The sequence below is a fragment of the Callospermophilus lateralis genome, unplaced genomic scaffold (genome assembly GCF_048772815.1).
Source record: "Callospermophilus lateralis isolate mCalLat2 unplaced genomic scaffold, mCalLat2.hap1 Scaffold_52, whole genome shotgun sequence".
In the NCBI taxonomy this organism is placed as follows: domain Eukaryota; kingdom Metazoa; phylum Chordata; class Mammalia; order Rodentia; family Sciuridae; genus Callospermophilus; species Callospermophilus lateralis.
This window is the reverse complement of record NW_027514454.1, coordinates 6,005,385-6,031,519: the sequence shown is the minus strand read 5'-3', so window position 1 is coordinate 6,031,519 and position 26,135 is coordinate 6,005,385. Positions and strand designations below refer to the sequence as shown.

The following is a 26,135-nucleotide window of genomic DNA, read 5'->3' as shown; positions in this document are numbered from 1 at the left end:
TTACAGGTGCAACCCAGCAAGGTACAACCCATTTGGGGCAGCCTTCCTAGACTCTGACATGGGCACTGCCAGTCAAACACCAGCCCTCCGGTGTGATTTCTCAAGCCTTGGTCACACCAGTCCACTGTAACCTCGCAGCTCCTGAAGTCACGCAGCAGGTGTTCGACGTAGTTCATTAGTCATGGAGCTGGAGAGAAACATGTCCTTCATTCTCCAAGGCTGTTCATGCTCAGGGTGGTGCCTTGGGAGGAACATGGATCCACAGCACACCAACAAGGCTCCTTCAAGAAATACTCCCTCTGACCTCGGCTCTCTCCTTTTGTTTTTCCACTTGTTATGGGTTGAAGGAGAGAGGTCATCCACACCCCTTCGACACTATTCTTCAGCGTCCTGCTCCTTTCTTTAAAATAAGAAAGTGGTTGGTCTTATTTTCTTAGAATCTCAGCCTGAAATGACACCACTAAGAGCTCAGACATACTGACTCCTACACAAATCAGGTCCTCTGCTAAGTTCTTGACATAGATCACCATATTTAATTTTAATGACAAACCAACCTAGTGGGAATGACTATCACCATCCTAAAGGAGAGGACACTGAGTCTCAGGAACATTTACCAACTTGGCCAAGGTCATACTGCTATGTGGCAGAAGTGGTCAGTATACCCAGGAGTGTTATTCTATGTAGGTGGATGCTGTGGAAGGAAACTGGGTTGTGCACCAGCCTTCAAGGAGTGTGCAACTCAGAGAAGGCATATGTTATCACCTTCTCCTTCTCTTCTACATTTCTGTTCCTCCTCCTTATAGCACCCCACCCCACCCCACTCCTCTTCTCAGGGCTTAAACACAATGTTGACACTGCACTTTCACCGTGTATTTTATTTATTTGTCTCTCTCATTTGAGTATGAGGTCTTTAAGAGTAAGGACTGTGGCTTTGTAACCCAACATCCTCTCTGCATGAATCTCAGTGTCTGGAAGGGGCTCAAAAACTGGAATTAAGGACAGAATGAAAAAAAAGGAGTAAACTGGCCATTGATACCTCGACCTGGTCTCAATATGGTTATAGTAGAAGATACAAAGACAAACCTACATAAATACAGTTATCTCATACTAGACAAAGGCACCATAGACATATATTGGAGAAAAGATAGCCTCTTCACAAATGGTGCTAGGAAAACTGGAAATCCATATGTAGCAAAATGGAATTAAATCCCTACCTCTCAACCTGCACAAAACTCAACTCAAAGTGTATCAAGGACCTAGGCATTAGACTAGAGACCCTGCACCTACTAGAAGAAAATGTAGGCCCCACTCTCCATCATGTTGGCTTAGGAACTCAATTCCTCAACAAGATTCCTAAAGCACAAGAAGTAGAATAAAAAATCAATAAATGGGATGATATCAAACTAAAAAGCTTATTCACAGCAAAGGAAACAATCAAGAATGTGAAGAGAGAACCTAGAGAATGGGAGAAAGCTTTTCCACCTTCAACTCAGAGCATTAATCTCCAGGATATATAAAGAATTTCAAATAACTTCACACATACACAAAAAACATAACCCAATCAACAAATGGGCAAAGGAACTGAAGGGATTATACCTCCAAGGATGCAAGATGTGATCGTTGGTTCTCTCTCCTCTGACTACCTTTTTTTGGGCTTGCAGTAACTGAATGGGTACAGCAAGACAAAGAGAAGGAAACAGTATCCCTGACAACTTAAAAAAGCAGTTCAGACAAAAAGTTGATCTCATAAAAGTGGAGAGTATAAAGGTGGTTACCAGAGGCTGTGGAGAGTGGGGGCAGGGGATGGGGAGAGGTTGGCCAAGGGGGACTAAGTCACAGTTAGACAGGAGCAAGAAGCTCTGCTGTGCCATGCATAGTAGGGTGGCCATAGATAACAATGATGTATAATGTCCATTTCAAAAAGCTAGAAGAAAGGAGTTTGAATGTTTTCCCACAAAGAAATGATAAATGTTTGAAGAGACAGAGATTCCTACCTTGATTTGAAATAATACAATGTATGCATCTATTGAACATCACCTGGCACCCCAGAAATAGGTAGAACTTTTGTGTATCAGATAAAGTGAAAAAAATGATTTTAAAAAAGATAGCATGAGATCAGTAGAGTTAGGACACGTACAAAACTCCCCCAATTAAAATGATGCCATGACCCTAACCTCAACCACCAGGAGGTCACTTTCTAGTGAGAAGAATGGCCGGTTTCCACAACCTAAATTTTTGTTTCCCAAATTCACTTTCAACCTGAGGGGTTGCTTCATTTGTTTACACTCAACAGACATTAATCTCAGCAAGCTTCTCTGTCACCTAGTGTCGATGTCCTTTCCTGTTCATTCCCACTGCTGAGACCAGGCCCTCTGAGAGCAATAGGGAAGACTCCAAGGACTAACCTATAGATTCATTTCTGTAGCACAAAAACCACCACCTTGCTGGAACCCCAAAATCCAACATCAGAACCTCAGTATCACCCGCTCCTCAAGATGCAGAAGTGAGCATGGGTCTGTTTCCAGGTGGGGCGCTAAAACTCCATCTCCCATGGCTTTATAGTTAGGGGATTCCTCCCAATTTCTGCCAATATGTTGGACATCTGCCACTTTTGTGGGGGACAAGGGTTTTCATCTGTCTTCATTGGAATCGGGAGCAGCTGCACCAGGGCCGCCCACCACACACACCACCTTACAGTGGAGTCAGTGAAGTATCTCCCAGCTCTGTCTCATGTGGCTCTCCGGCAGCTCACTCCCTTCTACCTTCAACATAGTTTTTGTCATTACTGTCATTTTGTTTTCCTTGTCACATCATTTTCTTTGGGTTCCAGTTCTGCCTTCAATTTATTTCTCTAACCAAACCCTTGGCATACTTCTTAGAGGGTCATTGCTCCCCAGGTTTTTGTCCATCTCCTTATTTAACTTCCCATGTGAGAGCCCAGACTCCTGTGACCTCAACAAGACCACGTACAAATGGCTCCTGACCCCGTTCCCTCACATCCAGACCATGAGTTACAGTGCTCTAATGACCAATGACCTTCTCCAGGCTTCCACCAGAAAGTTCCACAAGCACAGCACAAACTTACCTGCTTTCCTCTAGTCCCTACCTCAGTAGCCACCACCAGTCACTCAAGCCAGAAGCCTGGCAGCCACCAGACTCCCAACTTTCATCACCTACAGCACTCTGTCCATGACACAGCCTGGCAATCCCACCCTCCTTCAGTATTTCTAGCATCTCTCCTCTTTATCCCACACTCCCTACCTAGGGTCAGACCGTCAAACTGAATTGTCCCAGCTTTGATAAGCTTTGATAAGCTTCCGTCACCTGTCTCACATGGTGGTTGGCTGGAAGCAAGGATTAAAATAGAACATACCTGGAATGCCTTCTGAGTAAACTGGAGGTCCGCACAGCAAGTGATCATGGAAGAGCAGCCTTTGCCAGTAGTGGAGTTCAGGGGAGGAAGCAGAAGAGCCCTGGATTGGTTGAGCCCAGTGTGTGCCATGCCCTGTGGGGGGCACTGTTCACATGCCTCCCTCCTTCCTCAGGCTCCATGCTGCTGCTGTTCAGGGAGCAGGGAGGGACAGACTCCCTTCCCTAGAAGAGGGCTGAATGGAGCCTGGCTACCCTGGCCCTCTAATTCATTTCCACGTGCCTCTGTGTTCCTCTCTGGTCTACAGTGTTCCCAGACTGTCTGTTCTCTGCACTACATTATGCAAATCCCAGCTAGCCAGTATCCATAGAAACCAAATCTCCTATCTTCCTCAGCCTGCTCCCTGGCAAAGGAAACCTACCAGAGCAACAACCACAAACAAGGACAAACACCCCAGAGCAGGAAGGCTTCCCTTGTCATCAGACTCAGTCCTTACTGACCTGTCTTCCCACCCTCTGGTTACTGTTCGAAGGAGCAGGTGGGACAGGCCAGGACACAAAGTTCTGTTCTTTCTTAAAACCATAAGGGAGAGATTAATAAGCTCAGCTTCTCCTATCACTAACGATTGTCTTGTCCAATCCAAATCACTATCATTAAGATTACCTTCTCTGGGCATGAGTCAGTATTTGACATCATCTTTAATCTCATGCATACAGCTACATGAACCATTTTGGAACTTGACAACACAATTTCATTGTGTATGATACGATGACTAATAAAGATCTGTTCCTCTCTAGAATTTTCTGCTATGCCTAAAACATTATGACTCTTTTTCTCCAGGCTGAAAACATGAGGCAAAGCCTCTGGTACCACACCCAGATTTTTGAATACTGGTAGGCAGCTGTCTTCTCTTCTGTGGGACACACAGCTCTTGCCAATGACATGGGTTGACCTGGGGAAAACCATGCAAGTGTCCAAGTTGCCCTGTTTACAGAAGTTCAATGCTCTACCAAAGCTTCACAGCTATGTAAGGAGCAGAGCCAGGAGTAACGATAGAGAACTTGGCTACTAATGTTTGCCCAACTTCCAGAGTTTTACACACTTGCTCCCTTAAAGTCTATAACCACCATAAGAGATAGGAACTATTAGGTCTTTTCCACATGATGACACCAAGAGGTAGAGGGGTTGTCTCTCCCCACGGTCACAATGGTGTTCAGTTTAAACTCTGGGTGTCCAATCCCATATCCAGCCTCTTAACCAATGGATACCTTTGGAAGGATAGAGATTTAAAAAAATCTATGTTGAAGTATTAGGTTTAAGGTTTCCATTTAGCTTTTCTCCTCTTGGTTTTAAACACCAATTATAATGCAATATTTAAACAAAAACCTAAAGTAAAATCCACCAATTGAACTGAGTGCATGAAAACATCCCAGACAAACCTCCCCCTTGAGAAGTGAAAACTATTTTAATAACATGCTTGGAGTTTTCTCCTCGTGGCTGGGTTTCTTACAGATACAGTATGGGACAATCCACATTTTAATTATAGTGTGCTGGGCAGAGAGGGGCAGAATACTCTTATAGGCTATGTGCCATACACAAAATCTCTCTGTAAAGAGAAAAAACACTGATAGGAGGGACTGCCTACTAGGAGAGCTGAATGTGCAGAGGTGTGAGATTGTTTTAGTACATTTTGTACCTTTGGGATTACTGCCATGTAAACAGATTATCAAACATACACAAGCACACATGTACGTGAGCAAGCGCCACGCACACACACACATAAATTAAAGGCAAATTACTGCTTGCCTTTTTTTGTAAGAGCATTTCAGCTCTCAATGTTTAACTCTGAAACCTATTTTTCTTGGTTACTACAACCACTTTTCCATGTTATTGAAACTTTTTCACAAATGTTAAGTTGTATAGACATACTCTTGTCAAAAATCTGAAGGAAAGTAAGCGTTCCCAACATAACTTCCACATCTCAGCTTCTCACTTTTCTTTGGGATTCATCGTGACTGTGAATCAGAATTTCAACATGCAGAACATCCCATTTGCTGAAGAATTAGCCAACAGTAATAAGCCTATACTAGGTTTAGGGTAGAATACTCGGCAATTTTCCAAAGTCTGCCTCATTGGATCCCTAAGAAGCCTGAGGCAGGTACTATCACCCTCTTTCTACTTGCAACAGATGTCCAAAAGCCTCAGATAGCTTCTCCATCACAGGGTTGGAATTTGGGTCCAGGATCCTCACCCTTGTGCCTTACCAAATGCTACTGGTAGTTTTGTGGAGTACATGAGGACAACTTGCCTGACCTGCAGGTCATACCTACAAAAGGTTGCATGTTGATTAGTGACAGAGATGTGTTCTGTGACGTGCATTCTTCAGCAACTTTGTCACTGTGAACAGTGAGTGTGCTTACCAAACCTCGAGGGCATAGCCTACTGCACACCTGGGCTGTGTGGTACCGCCCCCTGCTCCAAGGCTGCAAAACTGTGTGCATGCTATTGCAGTGGCACTGTTGGCCACCGTGACACAGTATATATCTAAACACAGAGACGGCATAGAAAGATGCTAATCAGAATTTTTCACCCCATTATTACCTTGCCCCTACTTTGTATTTATGATCCGTCATTGACATGATGCATCCACACAAGAACCGCCAACTGAGGCCCAGGACATCCCTGGACCTAGGACAGCAAAGGTGAGAATGAGGTGGTCCCTGCACTCAAGCAGAGAAGACAGGCAGGTGCCTTCCAGCAGGAGGGGCAACATGCAATAACAGCCCCAGGAATCCTGAGCAGGATCTACAACAATGGAGGCAAAGCAAGCAGAAGCCTACTGGACAGAGTTCAGTTAATATCTCTCTAAGGTGTTGGGAACACTCCTGCCTGGCACCATCACTAACCACAGGGCTCACCAGACTGCCATTTTGATAGTTAACCAACAATAATCTCATTCTGCCAAAACTTCACCCTTCAGAAGCAAGAAGAAAAGAAGAAAATGACTATTACACACTGAGTTATGACCAAGTGATCACTGGTGCCAACATGCAAGTTCAAGGAGCCAGGGGGGACTCTCCTGATATTTGTCTTGGCACTCACAAGTCTGCTCCCCAGGCTCCGATCTAAAGGGCACACAGTTAGGGGTTAGGGAAGATCTGCAGATGAGGACATAAGCCCAGGCAGGTAAGGAGTGTGCACACAGGTGGTGCAGCAAATATAACCAGAAGAGTCCGAGTAACCAACAGCAGGTCACACAGTTAACACAGGCGATACAAGTGGCCCTGTGAGTACCAGGCAGTGTGTGTAACAGCCAGGTGTGCCTGGAGCCATGTGAGATGGAGCCAGGACACCCAGTAGAACAGAGTCCAGCCACAGTGAGCTCTGAAAGCTGCATTGCAGAAATGCACATGAGCAGGTCAGGAGTGGGGGCCACTCTGGGTGGCCACTGGAGACCAAAGACGGTGCATCTGGTGGCAGCACATAGATGGATTCAAAAGGAGAATAAGACAGGCAGTGTACAGTAGGCTGCAGCCTCCAGGGTGGATGCTGGAATGGGGAGAAAGAGGCACAGGTGGGAGAGTATTCAAGGAAGACCCTTGGAGAGGGGCTCGCTGGCAACAGGATAGCCACCTTACGCTGAGCATATCCAGAACCGAGGCCAGATGGTCTTAAGGGCAGTGTCAAAAGGAGGATTCCTAAGATCTGTAAGCAACCAAAAAAAAAAAAAAAAAAACACAGACTAGACATTATCCAAATTAAAAAACTGGGGGTTTCAAAGGATGTCACCAAGAAAGTGAATGGACGCACCTAGAATGAAGAGGAAAGTTTATAAGTTCTATATCTGACAAAGGGACTAGTCTCTAGAATACATAGAGAACCCTTAAACTTAACAATAAAGACAACCCAGCTAAAATGGGGAAAGACTCAAGATAGTTCCCCCAAACAGATATATAAATGGCCACATGAAAAAGCTACTCAGTATCAGCATCAAGGAAATGCACATCAAAGCCAAAGCCATACCACTTTATCATCACAGAAGGGCTAAGTCAGAACACAGATCACAGTGCTGACAAGGGTGCTGTGTACCCGGAATCCACACACACTGCTGGTGGGAGTCAAAGGGGTACAGCTGCATCGAAAAGCAGCTTGGAGGTTCCTCAAAAGGTTAAGAAGAGTCACCATAAGACACAGCATGTCTATGCCTGGGTGGACCCAAATAGAAAGAGAGACAGGTCCACACAAAAATCTGTACACAGATGTTCCCAGCAGCACTACTCAAAACCAACAAAACATGGAAAAAGGCCAAATATCCGTCAACTGGCAAACAATAAAACACAGTACATCATTTCATACAATGGAATATTACAATAAGAATACACACAACATGGAAAAACTCTGGCTTACAAAAACACGGAAAGAAAATATGTCAAAAGAAAAAGCACATCATTTTTATTTCTTTGAAAAGGAGGCCTAGACTATCCAAATTATCCTATATCTTAAAACAAACAAACAAACAAAAAACTCATAACAGCTTGGGTGAAAATAGTTTTAAACATTTATTCTGAACAACAAGTTAGGATAGGATGATCATACAGAATCTGTACTTGACAGGTTCAACCCCAGCAGAGCACACACACTCACAACGGCTTGGTTCCTAAAGTGCCTAGAGCTTTTTTTTTTTTTGGCGGGGGGGGGGAGGGGGGCGGTGGGGGCTGAGAATCTGACACATGCGAACTCATTTGCCAACTGCCAAGCTGGCCCCAGTGGCATGTCACATTTGGTCCCTCCCCACTAGTTACATAACCAATGTGCACAACACACTTATAACCAGGACTCCTAATTAATGTTTAGAACATCAGCTATTATAAAGTGGGGAATCCAGGCTGGAACGTGCCCCAAACTATAACACAGTACCCACGGGACAGTATCTCCTTTCATGTTGCCAGTTCCCAGGACACACATGGTGAGCTGGAAATTAGAAAGCATTTGCAGGCATGAGAAAGGAAAGGTGGAGGTTTACATTGGAGAGGAGAAACAGGATGGAACCCAACAGGGAGCAAGCCGGCTGAGGTCAGTGACACGCGGCAGTGAGGACGAGGGACACTGCCTTCCTTCTCACTGCACAGCACCTGTCTTCCGAACGGCCTCCCTCGGATCACACCCTTCCTTTCTTCCTAACTGGAGGGGGCACCTCTTCCCTTTCCTTCTCATAATTTCACCAGAGGAACTCACCCCACAGAATTATAGAAGGAAATGGTCTTCTAGTCCCACTGTCTATTGTACAGATGAGGAAAGTGAGTCCCAGCGAGGGAACAGGTGCACAGCATGATTTTAAGTTTGTTAAGTGCTCTGGAGCTCTTGGTTCAGGAGATTAGCTCTTGATGTACAACCAGATAAACTGGAGTTGATGGATACAGATGGGCAGCTTTGCCTCCTACCTTACAGGACCCCCAGGAAGATCTGTGCAAGTTTTAAATTAGAAACATAAAGCAGTAGCTAAGCTGAACCCTGCACTAACTGTTTGCTTCTTTGCTGAATTCCTGATGTTCTGGCACTCGAGTGACCGCAGCTCTTAAGCTAGCCAATCCCTAAACAGCCAATAGACCTGTCTCGTGAGTCCAGCCAACCTAGGCCATGGAATCACACCAATTCCTGTAGCAGTCTCTCTGCCAAGTCAGCATCTCCTGTCCTAATCATCCTAAGGCAGGTGCAAAAAACGAGGAGCAGTCCTCACACACCAGAACCCACTGCAACTACTCAAGACTGGTGAGCGTCCACCTGATCTATGCTGCCCCACCCATTCCTTCCCAGGAAAACCACAACAAAGGCTTTGCCAGCACCTTCCCCCTCTTTCCCTTTGTATCTTGACTGACCCTAGTGCTTTCCTGTGTGGCTCCAGGTGGCATGGCTGGGAAATGAGTGACAGACTCTTTCCAACAGCAGTCATCTCCTGATTAATTGGTTTAACCATACCTGGAAAATAATAAAACCTACATTTTAAAACAGGCCTGTTCTAGAAGTAAACATTTTCTCCAGAAATTCTCAAATGAGGACTTAAAAATTCACACCCTGGGTAGAGACTGGATCCAATGAGATACTTCCTGGATGGCTTTTAACTGAACAGAGAAGGGACCAAAAATAAAGAAGAGGCATAGGGCCTAGAGTCACAGAAAAAGGCAAGACAGAATGGCAGAGGATGCTGGCACCTCACAAGGTAGTGGGCAGAGGTGCCAAGGCCGGGGATGGGCTTCAGGAAGAGGTAGGAATAAAGCAGGCCCACGGCACAGCATCCAGCAGGCCTGGGCCAGTTCAGATGTCCAGCTCTTTCTTTATAGTGATGCGCAAGGGGCAGATACTCAAGGGCTCAGGAGGCCCATCACCCCGCACAACCCCAAGGTAAAAGTAGGGCCGCACGTCCCAGAAGCGTGCATGGAAGGTGTATAGGTGGCAGTTATGTTCAGCATCATAGAAGGACAGCTCACCCTCTTCACAGTCCAGCTCCACATGTAGGCAGCACAGGATGGTCAGGACCAGGGGCGAGGTGGCCGGGTCCGAGGTCACACAGTGGTCCACCTCCACACCGTGCGTGTGGCACACGTACCAGAAGCCAGAGCATGTGTCATGGTGGCAGCTTTGTGAGTGGCCTTCTGCACCTGTATCTGGCTGCAACCACACCACATCCACCTGCCAGCTCTGCAGGTCACCCAGGGCCACCTCCCAAGCATGGGAGCCTTGAGAGAAGGTGCAGGATCCCAGCAGGCAGGGTGCTGAGGAGAAGCGCTCTGGTTTTCCACCTGCAGGCGGTAGCCATGGTTGGTGACGCTGGTGAGATCATCAGACACCAAGAGCCAGACTGCTGCAGTGTTGGGATCGAAGCTGAAGGGCACTTAGGGCAGAAGGGGGACAGTCAGCAAACCTGATACTCTCCCACCTGCCACACCAGGTGGTGTCCCCAGGGCCCCAAAATGACCACCTCAGTTCTAGTTGCTCTGGGTTGATGGAAATCATGGGTTCAAATGTAATGGCCAAAATGTATGTGAAAATCCTAGCCCCCACCCAGTGGCCCAGAATGTGCCTTTATTTGGAAATGGGCATTACTATAAATACAGTTATAGTAATAAATACTTAACTGTATTTATTACTATAAATACAGTTAAGACAAAGTCAGACTGGAGCAGGGTGGAACTTGAACCACCTTGACTGTGCCCTTATAAAAAGGGGAATGGAGACAACACATGAGGGGAAAAGCCATGCGGCAGAGGGCAGAGGGTGAGGTGCTGCAGCTGCAGGCCAAGGGCAGCCACGCCTGCCAGCCAACACCAGAAGCTAGAAGCGACACAGAGGGCCCCTGCCACAGGTTTCAGAGGACCACAGCCCTGATGTCACCTGAACATGAGCTTCTAGCCTTCACAACCATGAGAGAATATGTTTCTGTCATTTGAAGCACCCCATGTGTGGTCCTTTGGTGACCTTGGATTGAGAAAGCCTTTCATTATACACATTACAATTCTGAATAGAGGAAGTACTTCTCTTTCTGAAGAGGACAGAGGGTCAGGGCCTGTATAGGAAGGTGGTCTGCCAGGAGGGGCTGCAGCCATCAGGCAGGAGGGAGATGACCAGGGTCAAGGTCCTGCTGGGAGGTCAGTGGAGAGAATGGGTAGAGCCTGTCAGAGTGGAGCTTGGCAGCTCTGTGCTAGCATGAAGTACCTTCCCTGGGTGCGAACACCTCCCAGAAGCCCTTACCAGATTTGATGGAACTGATCATCTTCTTCCACACACGGTACTGCAGGGAATCCAGGTACCGGCAGGGGTTGATGAGCATGCCAGGCTGGATGGGCTCCAGCTCCACCGTGCAGAAAAGCCTGTGGAAGGAGGACTGGGCATGGTGGGTGTAGTTGGAGCAAAGCACCTAGGCTTAACTGGGTTCACTGGAAATGGGCAACAGGCCTTGCTCCCTTGCCTCAGGTCTAGGTTTCCTGGCCGCCTTTCCCAAGACAAACCTGATTGGTCAGGGAACTGACTGAGCTACTACACCCTTCAGGATTCAGTAGGACGGCTCATCCCGCCCCAGCTGGGAAAAATAGAAATAGGAGGTTCTCCAACACGGCTGCCATCCTTGTGGACAGAAATCACACTTACACATCTGCTTGTGGCATGTGTAACAAATTGGAAGGGACCTTAACAGTGCTCTACTCCAACAAAACCAAGAGGTCACAGTCCTTTGCTTGAGCACCTCTGGTGACAGGGAACTCACTACTTCCCCTAATTCCCAAATCCCACTCTTATCTTTGGACGGCTCAGACAGGGACATAATTCTTAATTATTCATCCCAGAGAACCCAAAGCCATCAAGGCACACGAGTGTGCAGGACAAGGGCCTGTCCTGAAGCTCTCAGAGGGAGAAGGCTGGTCAAGAAAGATGTTTAAATGTTAGATGGCCACTGAAAAGCATGAGCAGATGCATGCTGCTCTCCCTCCCCTCACAGTGGCTGGAGACGCTCCATGCCAGTCAGAATTGGAGAGCCTCAAAGAAAGGTCTCTCCATCTAGCTGTCCCCACCACTCCCTGTGGATCCCAACAGCTGGCTGCGTTACCTGCCTGGCCCTGGAGCCACTGGATTTTGCACCTTTGGTGTTTCTGCCTGCTCTTCCCCTCCCCTCCACCAGACTTGTCAACTTACTGGCGCTTTCAGTGCTTGTGTTTCTGAAAGAAAAGACACAGACACAGACACAGAGAAAGCATGGTAAGTTTCTGACCTCAAGAGGAGCCATGCACCCCATGTTCATGGATCAGAAGACTTAATATTGTTAAGATGTCCATTCTCCCCAAGCTGATCTTTCAAAATCCCAGGTACTTTCTTTGTAGAAACTGATTCTAAATTTCATATGGAAATTCAAGGAACCCCAAAGAGCCAAATATTCTTGAAAAAGAAGAATAAAGTTGGAGGACTCACACTCCCCAATTTCACAGCTTATTATAGAGCAAGAATAGTAAAGGGAGTGCAGGACTAACATGTGGGCAGATGGGGAGATCAATGGAAAGAACAGAACTGAAAGTCCAGAAGTAAACCCTCACATTCACTGTCAGCCAATTATCTATGAGGACAGCAAAATCATTTAAGAGAGGAATGGTCTTTCCAACAAATTGTAAAAATTATTAAAGTACACACTAAATTGTTAAAGGTGGACCCTAACTTGATGCCATATTAAAAAAATGACATAAAATACATCAAAGGCCTAAATATAGAGCTAAAACTGAGAAAGAACTTGTGCCTAGAACACAAAGAATTTTTACAAAGGACAATGAAACAACCTAAGTAAAAATGGATAAAAAAGTAGAATTGATACTTCTCCAAAGAAGATCTACAAATGACCAATAAGCACATGAAAAGATGCTAAATATTGTTAGCCATCATGAAATGCAAATCAAAATAATGAGATACCACTTCAAACTCAATGGGATGGCTACTTACGTTTTATATATATATATATATATATATATATATATATATATACACACACACACACACACACACACACACACACACATGTACACACACACACACACACACACACACATATATATATAGAGAGAGAGAGAGTTGGAAAGGATATAGAGAAAGAAGAATCATTTTTCACCGCTGATGGCAATATAAAACAGTGCATTTGCCTTGCAAAAGAATCTGGCAGATCTTCAAAGGGTCAGAGTTACCAAAGAAGCTAGCAACATCCAAGAGAAGTGAAAACATGTACATATAGCTGGTACATTAGTTGGGTGTGGTGGTGTTTGCCTGTCATCCCAGTGACTTGGAAGGCTGAGACAGGATCACAAATTCGAGGCCAGCCTCAGCAACTTAGACCTCAAGCAAGTCAGCCAGACTCTGTCTCAAGATTGAAAAAAACTAGCACTAGGGATATAGCTCAGTGGTAAAAGCACCCTGGGTTCCACCCCCAGTACAAAACAAACCAAAACACTGGTATATGAATGTTTATAGCCCTATTACCTACAAGAGCAAAAAGTAAAAACAACCCAAATAATCACAAATTGATGAACAGATAAAATGTAATATACAATAGAATAGTATCATTCCACCATAACAAGGAAAGAACTATTAGTTGCTAAGACATGGATGAAGTTGCAAAATATGCTGAGTGAAAGAAACCAGTCACAAAAGGTACATATTATATGACTCCATTTATGTGAAATGTGTAAAATAGGCAAATTAGGTAGACAAGAGAGATTGGTGGCTGAAAGGCACCAGGACAGGAGGAATAGGGGAGTGACAGCTGAAGGATTTGGAGCTTCTTTATGGATAGATGAAATGATCTGAAATACAGATTGTCATGATGGTTGCACAACTGTATAGTGCTGAAATCACTGAACTGTATGTTTTAAATAAGTGACAAGCTGGGTGTAGTGGTGTGGGGCTGTAGTTCCAATTACTCGGGAAGCAAGAAGGTCACTCGAGCCCAGCAATTTGAAGCCAGCAAAAGCAAGAATGAGATCCTATCTTTGAAAAAACTAAATAACAACAACAAAAAAAATGGGTGATTTACACAGTGCAATATATAAATTATATCTCAATAAAGCTGTTATTTAGAAAAACAAAATCACAAACCAAAATCATTGGCAGGATGACAATTTCCTTAGCAGAATCGTCAAAGAAAGAAACAATTTAAATCCTTTGAGTGATTCTGTAATCAGTGCCCTCTGGAGACAAGGCATATCATGGCTTGACATGAGGTGGTCAACCCACAAAGGTCCTCCCCAGAATGGGACACACTGCTGGAACACAGTATTTGCCCCCCGTTCCAGAAGGTGAGCTGTCGGTGGTGAAGAGGATAGTGTGTCATCCTGATCATCCTGATTTACAAACCAGCCTTCAAGTTACAAAAACTTCTCTGTGGGGCCCAATGATGCAATCAACCAAAGTGAGAAAAAATAAACTCAATGGCATTTGTTTTTTTAAGTGAGAATGGAATCATTCTTAAGAGAGAACAAGCCATATTTAAATATTAAAAAATATGGTTTTGAAAGACCATGTTTACTAGGGGTAGAGAGAGAAGAAACCAAGGAAGGCACAAAAGCAAAGAGAACAGGGGGAGCAAGAGAGAGAGATGAGGAGAGCAGGGGAGAGAAGAGGCTGGAGACGCCACCCCTGTCATGCCCCTGGCCTCTGACAAGCAGCACACAGATGTCATCCCTCAGGACCAAAGCCAAGAGGTCACAGGAAGACTGGCATGGCGGGGCTGATGACAATGGTACTCTAGTCCCTGAACATCCGGCCCCATCACAGAACGTGGGGGCCACGCTCCTCACTATAAGAAAAGAGACGTCATCTTCCTTCAGTTCCATCTGCAGACGCTTGATCTCGTGGGCCAGCACCTCTGTCTCTTCTATGAGTTGCTTCATCTCTCATCAGCCAGGAGCTGCTTCTGCCTGGTCTCCTGGGCCACAGCATCCAGAACAGCCTGCTCCTCCACCCTCAGGAACTCACAGAGCTTGTGGAACTCCTGCCAGATGCAGCCTTTCAGCCCTGCCGCCTCCACCGGCAGCAGAGAGCTGGAATCAGTGACTCAGACCTGGGGAGCCTCTGCTGTCCCCAAGCTGGTGACCTTCAGATTTTCAGAAAAAATCCTATGTAGAACCCCAGAGATGAAGCACCAATGCAAGACTTGACTAGCACAAATTTATAAGTTTAAATTTCAAATGGGAGAGCATAGCAGCTGTTTTGATAATTTTTTAGAAATCACTAGTCAAGCATGGTGGTGCACGCCTGCAATCCCAGTGATTGGGAACACTAAGGCAGGAGGGTTTCAAGTTCAAGATCAGCCTCAGCAACTCAGCAAGGCCCTGAGCAGCTTAGTGGGACCCTCTTTAGAAAAAAAGAAAAAGAAATCATTGCTTATTGATGATAACCCTAGTACTGTAACCTCCTCACACACAACAGTCTGTGTCTCATTTGGGTTCTCAATAGCATGGAAAACTCTGTGTGACGGAAGTGAATTATTTCAAATAGCAACAATTTTTAAAACTTGTTTGCCTTCAAATCTTTTGCCCTTAAATATGTCTGATCAAAAGGTTTTCTAAAACAGTGGGAAGTATTTAACACTCAATCATAAAATTGTGCACATTCCAAATCATAACCACAAAAATATTAAGAAAATGAGACCCAAACCATAAAAATTCTCAGAGAAAAAGCAAAGAAATACTTCTTGCCTGAGAATAAGGAAGAAATTGCTTAGCATAATATGAAGCAAAAAAGACTCAAACAATGAGATAAATGAATGTATATTAAAGATAAGCTTTAAATGTCAAGACCTTATAAGCAGGGTTAAATACATGCATGTAATTCCAAAATGACTACTATATAAATGACCCCCCCCCCAAAAAAAAACCCTGAAAATAATTCATTGAAAAAAAAATGACAAACTGGGGAAAATGTTTGCAATATATTCAACAAACTAGTATTAGTCTTAATATACAAAAGTGCTCCAAAAATCCAATGGGAGAAAAGACAAATATTCCAAGAACAAAAAAAGAATATGAATTGGCATTCACATCATTCACAAAAGAAATCTATACTGTGAAAAGATGGGCAAACGAGAAGGGACCACGTAGGAAGAGTGGAATCTACTGATTCTTCTCACACAGGACAAGAAAGGATGGAGCAAAGAGGAAAACTTGGCAAGAGCCAAGGCAACTCCAGCCACTGTTACACCAGCAGGGACAGCCTCATGGTAAAGGGGTAAACAACAGAATGTATACTCAGCGACTTGGATTCAGAGAATTTAAAGGGAAAAGCACCCATCCAGCTAGAACTCTGGAGGCCTCAACCTGACCACCTTAAGAACCCTGGCCTCCACAAGAAGCCTAAGAACTCTCTGCTGCCTGGCAGGGAGAGATGGATGCACCCCCCTTCTCCCTAGTCCAGCCCCATACCCACAAATGTAGGTATTCTGATCATGGAAGTGTACAGGGAAGCATTCCCCTGGTTAGCAAACTCCCGGAGGGTAACAGGCACCTTGTTTCCCACCTTTAGAATGCCCTGCAATCTCTCTTAGGATCTAGTAACATAGCTAATATATGTGCAATGTCTAGCTGGTATGGCAACGCCCTGAGAAGCCTCTGTGTTAGAGGCTCATCAGAGGCTCATCAAACCTCGACCTTGATTGCAGGCACATAGTTCCTAGGAATAAAGGAACTTATTTGCTAGATAACTGCAATGTTTCACCAAGCTCTGCTGCTCCTGGAGCTGCCTGCCTAACAGTAACTTTAAACAATGGACTTTCTTATGAACTGCACAAAGCTCCTACATTGCATACTATAACTGTAAAATTTACTTGCAGAATAAGCAACCTTACTGATACTCTAAACAATAATGTAGTTATGGTACTAATAACCAAACGTAACCTATTGGTATAAATAAACGTGGCCACTTGGACACCTTCCCTGCCTCTGCATCTCATCTCTGTGTCTCCCTTTCTTATTTTTTTTACACACAAAGCTAGGCAAACAGCTTTGGCCATGACGACATTGGTTACAGGGCAGAAATGAAGCCTAATGACTCCATGACAGCACCAGAAGAACACCACAAACCGTGTCCTCTAGCAGCGGCAGGCTGCAATCTCTTTTGTGGACTGGAATCTTGGTCTGTACTCATGGCTCTGACCTAAGATGATCAAATGGTGCCACTCTGTCAACTCAGCTTCTTGGTCTCCAAAACATCACAAACATTGAATGGCCTCTCTCTGTGGGCACTCAGATGCATTACCTTATATCAAAGTTTCACAAAAATCCTAGGAAGAGGGAATTTCTTTCTACAGGTGAGTGCATGAGTTTGGTGGAGGCCGAGGGATCTGCCTGTAAACACAGGGTTGGATTTCCATGGTCAGCCTGCAGCTTACTGCCCTGGACTCTGTATTTCACAGCCTCGACTCCTTCTCTGCTCCTCCAGCTTGGGACAGGCTGGTTTCTGTCTTGCTGACCCTGGCTCTGGTCTGTCACCTTCTGAGAGATGACTGCTTCTAGTAATTACCACTCATCTCAGCCACAGCTGACACACCTGGTTTGGGCTGCTGGGCACTCCCCTGAAGTCCCTACAGTGCCTGAGTGGCCAAGGACTGGGCTCAGGGAAGCCTCCTAATATCTAGCCATGGAACCAGCCACAAGCTCATTACTGGTACCCTGCAGGTGCCCAGAACTTCCAGACATTGGGAATGTGCTCACTTTCCTTGTATTTTGATGAGAGGGGACAAACTACAAAATAACAATGTAATGAAGTGTCTTGAAGAAAATGAAGGAGACCTGAAGCCAGGTAAAAGGGAAGGGCTAGTCTGGGTAGCAGCAGGGAAAGCTTCCCAAGGAACGTGTAAGCTTAAATTTTAATGGCATCTTTAACTATAGGGCCAGGGGAACAGCTTTAGCTCATTTAAGGGACAGAGAAGGCCAAAGAAGTGGCAGAAGCACAGAGCACCAAGCCAAAGAACAGCAGATGAACTTGGGGCAGGCAAGGGGCAGACAACAGCCTTGGCCATGGGAAGGAGTCGGGACCGCAGTCTGGGGCATGGAACTACACTAGGCGATTTTAAGCAGAGGAATGACACAGCGATGTGCTTTTCCAAAAGATCACTGGAGTGCTTGGAGAATGGAAAGAACAGAACAAAGAACAGAAAACCAAGAACAGAAGCAGGGAGCAGCCAGGAAGGAGGCGCAGCAATGCAGGTGGAGTTCGATGGACATGTATGGTTCAGAGACAGGGAACAGGGCTGTGGTGGAGTGGACATGGGCACTGAAAGGAAACCCAGAATCACAGGAATCGCAGGGGCTTGCACTGAGTGAACAGCAAAATGCAACACACACTGAGGTTATTATTAAATGACAGTGCAATGGCACAGGTGGCTTCTTAAGCCATGCGTGTGCTGCTGGTGTGCCATGCCCAGGTCTTCAGTGAGGCAGTATAGCCCAGGCAGCAGCTGAGAACAAGGCTGTATGAGACTTCCAATCCACAGCTAGTCCACGGGCGGCATCAACAGAGCCAAGGCCAACCATCCCCTGCTTCTCCCTGGCTGTACGCTGGGTCCAAGCACTCACCTGATTGTGCTTGGCGATGGCCTCGTAGGAGGGTCGCATGGCCCAGAAGGCCTTGGCTTTCTCCTGCAGCGTGTACTCCATGTTTCTACACTTGGCCTGATGTGGGGAATGAGAAGGAGGCAGGAAGGCAAGTTAGGACTGGAGGCCAGACAGGGAGGACAAACACCACATTTATTACTGGAATTCCACTTTGATAAGAGCATGAAAACAGCATTTACTGAATCTGGTCCATGCCAGTCCCCTGGGGCACAGCTGAATGTTAGTCCTGATTTCAAATCATTTCTTTATAATGCTAAGGGCCCTCAGATGTCCTGTAGCCCTGCTCCCTTGTCCTATGCCTGGTACAGGGAACAGGGCTGAGGAGGTAGAGGGGCCTATTGTCTCTCAAGCTGCCATAATACAGCACAGAAAGGCATCCTGCTCAGCCTGGGACTGGTCCAGGCTGAGCTGAGTCCCTGAGCTGTGGGGATAAGGCAGGGGGAGGGACCACAGGCTCCCTTTGAAATGTTCCAGACTGTACTGGTCTGAAGTCACTAATCTTAGGGGGTCTGACGCCCTCATTTCCCATCAAATGAAGTTATTTCCCATAAGGCCTTCTCTACACATTTCCCTCCAGACCCCTCCTTCTCCTGACATTCTCATATTGCTCAGATGATGTGACAGACTTTAATTGTCAAATCTAAATATTTATCTCTTCAGTAGTTTTTGTTTCTTAAATTTGAATTATTGCTTCTGAACTTTCTGGACTCCCTGAAGAACACTGTAAATTTTAGGTTGGATTCCTACATTTTCATCTACATTGTGAGAAACCTTTTCATATATTTTCTTTTGGAAAAATAGTAAGTATTCTAATAATAATAATCTAATATTACTAATATTAGATTAATTCTAATAAAAATAATAATGATTCTAATAATAGTACTGGTAAATTACCATCACCATTTATGGAACACCTACATGTAGCTGGGACAGGGCTAATTACTTAATACCAGTTTCCTACCCAATTAGAGGGATATCACTATAAGAGTTCATGGGTTGACAAATCAGTGCATGTCAAGGGCTGAGAAGCGGGCAGGCACAAAGTACGTGCTGCAAGGTCTAACTCTTAGTACCAATAAGTGCCACTTGTGAGCCAAGAAATTTAATTCTCCTACCAGATGTTCCAGGTTACTTAATGTACAGCATAAATGCTAAGATCCAACTCCAATTTGTTTTCCAGATCTTTCTTCCCCCTTGATATGTAGACTCGTCACACAATAGGTGTTTACCATGCTGCCTACTGCTGGGACCTCTTCACTCAGGAGCCACAGTGGGCAACTGAGACTCCCTCTCTGCCAGGGGTACAGGCTTAACAAGGAGGCAATGAATATCCTCTATTGAAACTAGGTATCTGCCAGGCTTGAATTGAAAGCTGAGGACCCAGAAAGTAGTGAGTAGTTAGGAAAGGGTAGAAAGAACTAGAAGGGGAATGTCTTAGTCCATTTTCCATTTGCAGTAATACAACAGCATAGGATAAGCTATTAGGAAACAGGCTATTCTGGCTCAGAGTTCTGAGCTGAGACTTAGGGCCATGTCTGGTGACAGTCTTCCAGGATAGCTGAGTTCCAGTATGGGTGAGGGCATCATGCAGTGGGAAATAGGAAGTGCATGTGAATTCTGATTCTTCCCCTCTCATAAAGCCACCAGGATGGTGGGAGCTCTGACACTCCTATCTAATCCTACTCAAAGGCTTCACCTCTAAACACCAGTCACATTAAGTTTCTACCCTCTTAATACCTTGCAATGGAGATTAAATGTCAACCTTTGTTTTTGGAGAGGATGAACCACATGCAAACCATGGTGGGGAGACCTCTGAATGTGGCTAAGAGTAACTGGAATCCCTGAGATGACACTTCTCAGGCTGATTCTGAGAAGGTAGCCCCAGGCAGGGGACCAAGGCTTCAGGACCTACGTCAAAGTCCAGAGGCATGTATAAGAAAGGGTTCCAGACAAGGCAGTTAGAGGCCTGGGCCTCTGAGGGAATTTGGAGTGTGTCTGGTATTGAAAACACTAAACTTGAGTTCTGACCCAAGAATTTTATCATGTTTACCCCAAAGCTTCAAGAAGTGCATGAATAAATTTTCCCAAGTTTCCATTTTCTCATTAGTAAATGTAACTATCTTCAAAGTCCCCTGGAAGGGTCTGTGTCTGAGTATTTTGTGGATTTGCAAGTAGTGTAAGAGTATTCTGAGATAGTGTTTTCATTGAATGATGAACCAAAAAAAAAAAAAACCCACCAAGATAAGCCCATCCTGAGTTACCTCATACACAGTGTGACACATGCTCTTGGTTCCTACAACATTAGCACTAGCATGTGTAAATGTGTTAATGATTACCAGGCACTAGTCTGTATGAGTGTCATGGTCTTGGCCTAATGAGGGAAGAGCAATACACTCAGCATGTAGAGGGTGTATGGGTGCTGTAAGCAGGCCAACCATGTGCATCAACTGAGTTTGAGTTTCTGAGTTCTTCAAACAGGGAAGCTTTGACTCCTGAATCAAGCCAGCACTTGGAACACAGTAAAGAGAATCAATCAAAAGGATCTCTGCCAAGAGTAGAGATTTAGTTTCAGCAAAATAAAATCTTGTAATTAATATTTTAACTGGAATTGTACATATCCTAATTTTGCTTGGACTTAATCTGGCAACTTCCTTTGGTTTATTGCATATCTGTGATATAGGCAAGAGCAATTTATATGTTTTGTGTTTGTGTGCACCTACATGGTAACATATTTAAGCCACATTATTGGAACAGTTTTTCCTTTAAGAAGAGCAAGCACGTTGTTCAGGTTTGAGAAACACTGCGCTCCAGGACTTCTTAAGGTCCCACAAGCACTTGTGTTCTTTCTAGAGCTCTGTTTAAACATTTCGTTATATTCCAAAATCTCCTAAGTCTTTTTGGTCATATCTCCCTGTGCTGAGGACACCAGGCAAGCTCTTTAACATGCCCTTCGATGTCCTGTGGGATCTGTCCCAAACTTCTTCATTCCTCATGTAGAATGTCCTTTGGTCACTGCAGGCCCCACCCTATGCCCCCACTACTGCTACTGGCCTTCGTTTACTCCTCTGGGCCTTCAGGTCTTGTGAAATCAGTTGTTCAGAGGCTCCTTACTATGCCTCAACAGATGAAAAAAGTAGGCCTTCCTCTTAGAGTGTCCCATCCTTCACTGAAACTTCAATTGTTAGTGAGAGTATTCAACTGTATCTGTCAACTTCACCCAGGCAGGGTCTCTAAGACTGGAATGAATTCTGCTGGACACACTGTGCCCAGAACATTGCAGGTGTTCAACCTACCTGCTTTCTGCACACTGACAATGATCAACAGCCACCCAGATGCCTGATTATCCAAACACACTTGGCTGCCCACAGCTCTGGGATCAGAGCACAAGCAGCACTGAGAGAAGGCTCTCTCAAAGCCAATGACCAGAGCACAGACCAAACTAGGCCCAGGGGAAATCTAGCTATGAGTTCTGTGACTTTGGCAGTTACTTAAACTGAGACTGTCTTTATACTGTACCTCATTACACTGTAAGATAGGGATAACGCTACTAACTACAGCAAGCTGAAATGTCCCACAACCCTGCAAAGCCCAAGTTCTAATCAATACAACCATGAATGTTATGGCAAAAGGGATTCTGCAGATGACAGAATTAAGGATCTTGATACAGGGAGATTCCTCTGGATAATCTGAGTGGGTCCACTGTAATCATGAGGGCCTTATGAGAGAGGTGGTAGTCAGCCAAGGAAGGCAATAAGACAACTGAAGCAGAAGTCAGAGTCATGCTCCTTAAAGATGGAGATGACAAGGAAACATGTTCTTCCCTGAAACCTTCAAAAGGAAGGCAGCTGTGCAGACAGCTTTAATTTGGGCCTTCTGACCTCTAGAACTACAATCAACTTATGCTGTTTTAAACCACTGTGTTTGTGCCAGTTTACTGTATCAATGATAGAAAACTAACACACCCAGCCTTGTTGAACATTTGTGAGCATTACATTTGCTAACATGTACATGCTTAAGAGAATTTAACATATAGTAAGTTCTCTACAAGTATCCACCCACATGATTTTTAGTTTTGCTTCATCCTTAGATGGTGGCCAAAGAGATCTTTTTTCTAAAACATACTATCTCATCACAACCCCCCGTCTGTGAATCCCACAGGGATCCCCATAGCCAGCAGGACTTTTGACCTAGCTCCTTCTCACATGGCAGTGGGATGGGAGGGGGGATCCCACACTGTTCCCCCCAGAACCACCACGCATGTCCAACCATGCAGAACCATGTCTTGTTTACTAACTCCTGACTTCCCCCTCTAAAACACGAACTTCATAAGATAAGGGGCTATCTCAGGGACCTGGGCATCCAGAACAGGTTTTGGCACACAGGAGGCCCTCAGCTCATGTTTGTCTGGTAAATGAATGAGTCCCACCCTGCTTCAGGCGGCCCTGGACTAGACTATTCCCTGCCTCTCAGGCATCACCCTGAGGACCCACTGGCCTGACACAAGGCTCCATCTGCATCTCCATCCTGTTGTAACCACTGAAATTCTCTAGGTGCCTGGAAAGTCAGGTTTCCTCACTTCCAGACCCTTCCAGACACTACTGTCTCTGCCATATACCCTCCCTCATTCCTTCCCCTGGCTAATACCTCCAGAGCCCTCAGGTCTCTCCTGGAAGCTCCTTGAGGGTGAGAATTCTCTATCTCATCTCCTGCAGCTCTTCTAGGACTAGCAGGGCAAAGCATCTGCTAATTAAGAAAGCTGTCATGGACCCTCATGCTTCCTGGCCCCAGGCTCACTGCTCTTAAATCCTGGCTTGGGGCTTGGCTCCAAACTGGGGAGGGTCTGTGAGTGTTCCTGGCCTTGACTCCTGCCCATCTCCTGATCTGCAGCTCTGCCAGCCCCATGAGAATTAGTTACACCTTGACTCATGGTCCCACTATCTAGACCCCAATTCCCAGTGAGTCCAGCACTTTCTTCAGCTGTCTCAAATCAGTATCCATCACTTCTGCTAGTGGGAGTGCATAGGAGTCACAGGGTTACTCAATTAAACATGCATAATGATGGCACTCCTGAGTTCTCTTTTACTTGTCTATGCCAAAATGTGTGTGGAACTATAACAAACTTAAAATTATTTCTTAATAAAGGCACTGCAAAGAAAGGAGAGGGGGTGTGTGGAGTACCTCCTTCTGGGCACAGTCAGCTTCCTGCCAGCTAACCAATGTTCTTCAAACTGTTGTTCTGATACATGCATTAGTAGGTGATAAAATAAATTTACTGCTTCTTTCCTTTTTGAGTGCTGGGGATGGGACCCAGGACCTCATACACACCAGGCAAAAGCTCTACAACTGAGCCACATCCCCAGCTCCAAATTTTAGTGTTTTCACATTGTGTAACTTCTTCCAAAGTACAATGGACATTTCCAGAATTTTACTTTTATTTTTTTACATATATATAGGTGATGTAGGGTGTGACTCATTCATTCACAGACAAACGAGCCGAAAAACGAATGTGTTTCTAACGGCTAAAGTCTAAATATTTCTGAAAAATTCTTAGCTAGGTTAACCCTTATTTCCTAATCACTTTTTCCTTTCTATAACAAAGACTTCTCCACATTACTTTTACCCTCTAAGTTGTTCCCTGGTTTATACCTATTGGAACTCTACGCATTAAGATGCTAAAAGAATGATAAAGAACCAACCAGTGGGCCTGAGCCAAGGGCTTCTCCTGGCAGTTACACAAACTTCGGGATCAGCTGAGGACAGTGACTGAGCTGCGGAAACCTTAAGGCTCTACATCCCTTTCCAGGTCCTGGGCTCCTCCCCCACTTCTAAACTGAGGGTTCGTGGGACCTGGCCACCTCTGCTGGCTGGGCCAGGCCATTCAAAAAGGGGCAGGGCTGTCTGGGAAGGTCGCTGACCCTGTATCCCACTTCCTGTTTGCACTCTGACCCATCCTGGGCCGGCCTTGAAGAAGGCAGACCAATAGATAACCACATTCGCGGTGGGGGTCTTAAGGAAGCCCCCGGAGCTGGAGCGGGGAGCCCTGGAGGCCTGAGCAAGTGCAGCGCTAGCAAGCTGGAGGGCGGAGCCCGGGTGCAGGGATGCGGTACAGCCCCGGCCACCACGTGTGTGCTGGATCACTGGGCGCTCACCGCCACTCTTACCCGAAAATCGTGGGCAGTGTCCTTCACTGGCTGCACGCAATGTCCCCAGTGGCGGGGGTCGGTCTGGCATGAGCAGCAGAGCAGCTCCTTGTCCTCCAGGCAGAAGAGACTCAACTGGCCGCGGTGCAAGCCGCAGAGGCGCGAGGATGAGGAGCCTGTCCAGCCCGCGTCCTCGGCCTCCTCGCGCAGCAGCTTCTCCACCAGTTTGTTCAGGGTGTGGTTGGTGCGCAGGTCTGCGGGCGATGCCCGGTCCTCGCACACTGGGCATGTGGGCGCTATTTGCACTTCCCTTAGAGGCTCACGCACCAGCGGCAAAGTTGTGACCACAGTGCAGTGTCACCGCATGGCGGAAGGGGTCGCAGCAGACGGCACAGAGCAGCTCCTCTTTGAATGAGCCGTAAGGCCCGGGGGACGCGGCGGGCTCCAGCACCAGTAACTTTGGCTTGCGTCCCTCCCAAACCGCTAAGCGGCAGACTGCGGGGCGGTAGGCAGTGCCCGACCCCTTCCTCTTCCAGCGGTGAGCGGCGGTGGTGCTGGCCAATGGTGAATGGAGTGCTTGCCTGGTTCCGCCCCACTTCCTGTTTGCGCATGAAGGCGGGAAGAGCTGTCCGGCTGCGGAGCTGGCTGTAGCCGCCCTCTGCCTATGGGCACCTCCCCCAGCCGCACTGCGGGCCCTGGTGTCACTGGACGCCTGCGTCCTTATTGAAGTGGGAAATGAAGTCTAGGAACCCCTTTCTTAACTGAGTCCTGGAAACCTCTGGCCAGCGACATGGGAGACACCCAGGATCTTGACTTGGTTCCCAAGTCGTGGCTGGGTCTTAAAGCAGCTTCTGTGGGCTCGCGCTTAGAGTGGCGGTGCCTTCGTAAAGGCTTGTCACTCAAGCCATCCTCCATCACTTCTTTTTGCCAGTCTTCTGGCCTGGAGGAAACAGGCGAGGAAAGCGGGTGGTGGGAAGACCTCTGAGAAGACAGAAGACACGGTTCTTGTCCCGGGGTTGAATGAATCTAGTGTTTCAGGATGTGTTTGCTTGTGAGGAAAATGACTGTAACCTATCTCGTCCCTATGAAATGTGAGGCTGAAAGTGAGGTAAGGGTGAAGCGTGCTCCTGACATCAGGCAGGTCTCCATTAAAGCAAAGAAATAAAAGACTTCTTTGAACTAGAATCCAAGCTGAATTCCTGCAAGGTTTGCGAGACTGAGCCCCTCTGATTCCCCTTTCCTGCATCAGTGTGATTATTTTGCAGCTTTCACATGTAGGATACTGTTCACATGCAGTGCTTCTATTCCTGGTTTCTGCTGAGAAATGACTCTTGGTGTTGTTGCCTGTATGTCTTGAGAGCAGAGGCACTGTCTCAATTTTCCAAGGATGTTTCTGTGGTGAATAACTTTGGAAGGCAGAAATAATTTCTCCTCCAGATAAAGTTCTGGCAGAACTAGTCCCCATTATAGATTCCAGTTTCCTAAATTTGG

General features: G+C 46.0%; 1 pseudogene; it reads right to left on the bottom strand.

The window, feature by feature from the left end:
- Positions 1-9,682: 9,682 nt before the first annotated feature.
- LOC143390298 (E3 ubiquitin-protein ligase TRIM35-like) lies at positions 9,683-25,255 on the bottom strand (annotated as a pseudogene).
- Positions 25,256-26,135: the final 880 nt, after the last annotated feature.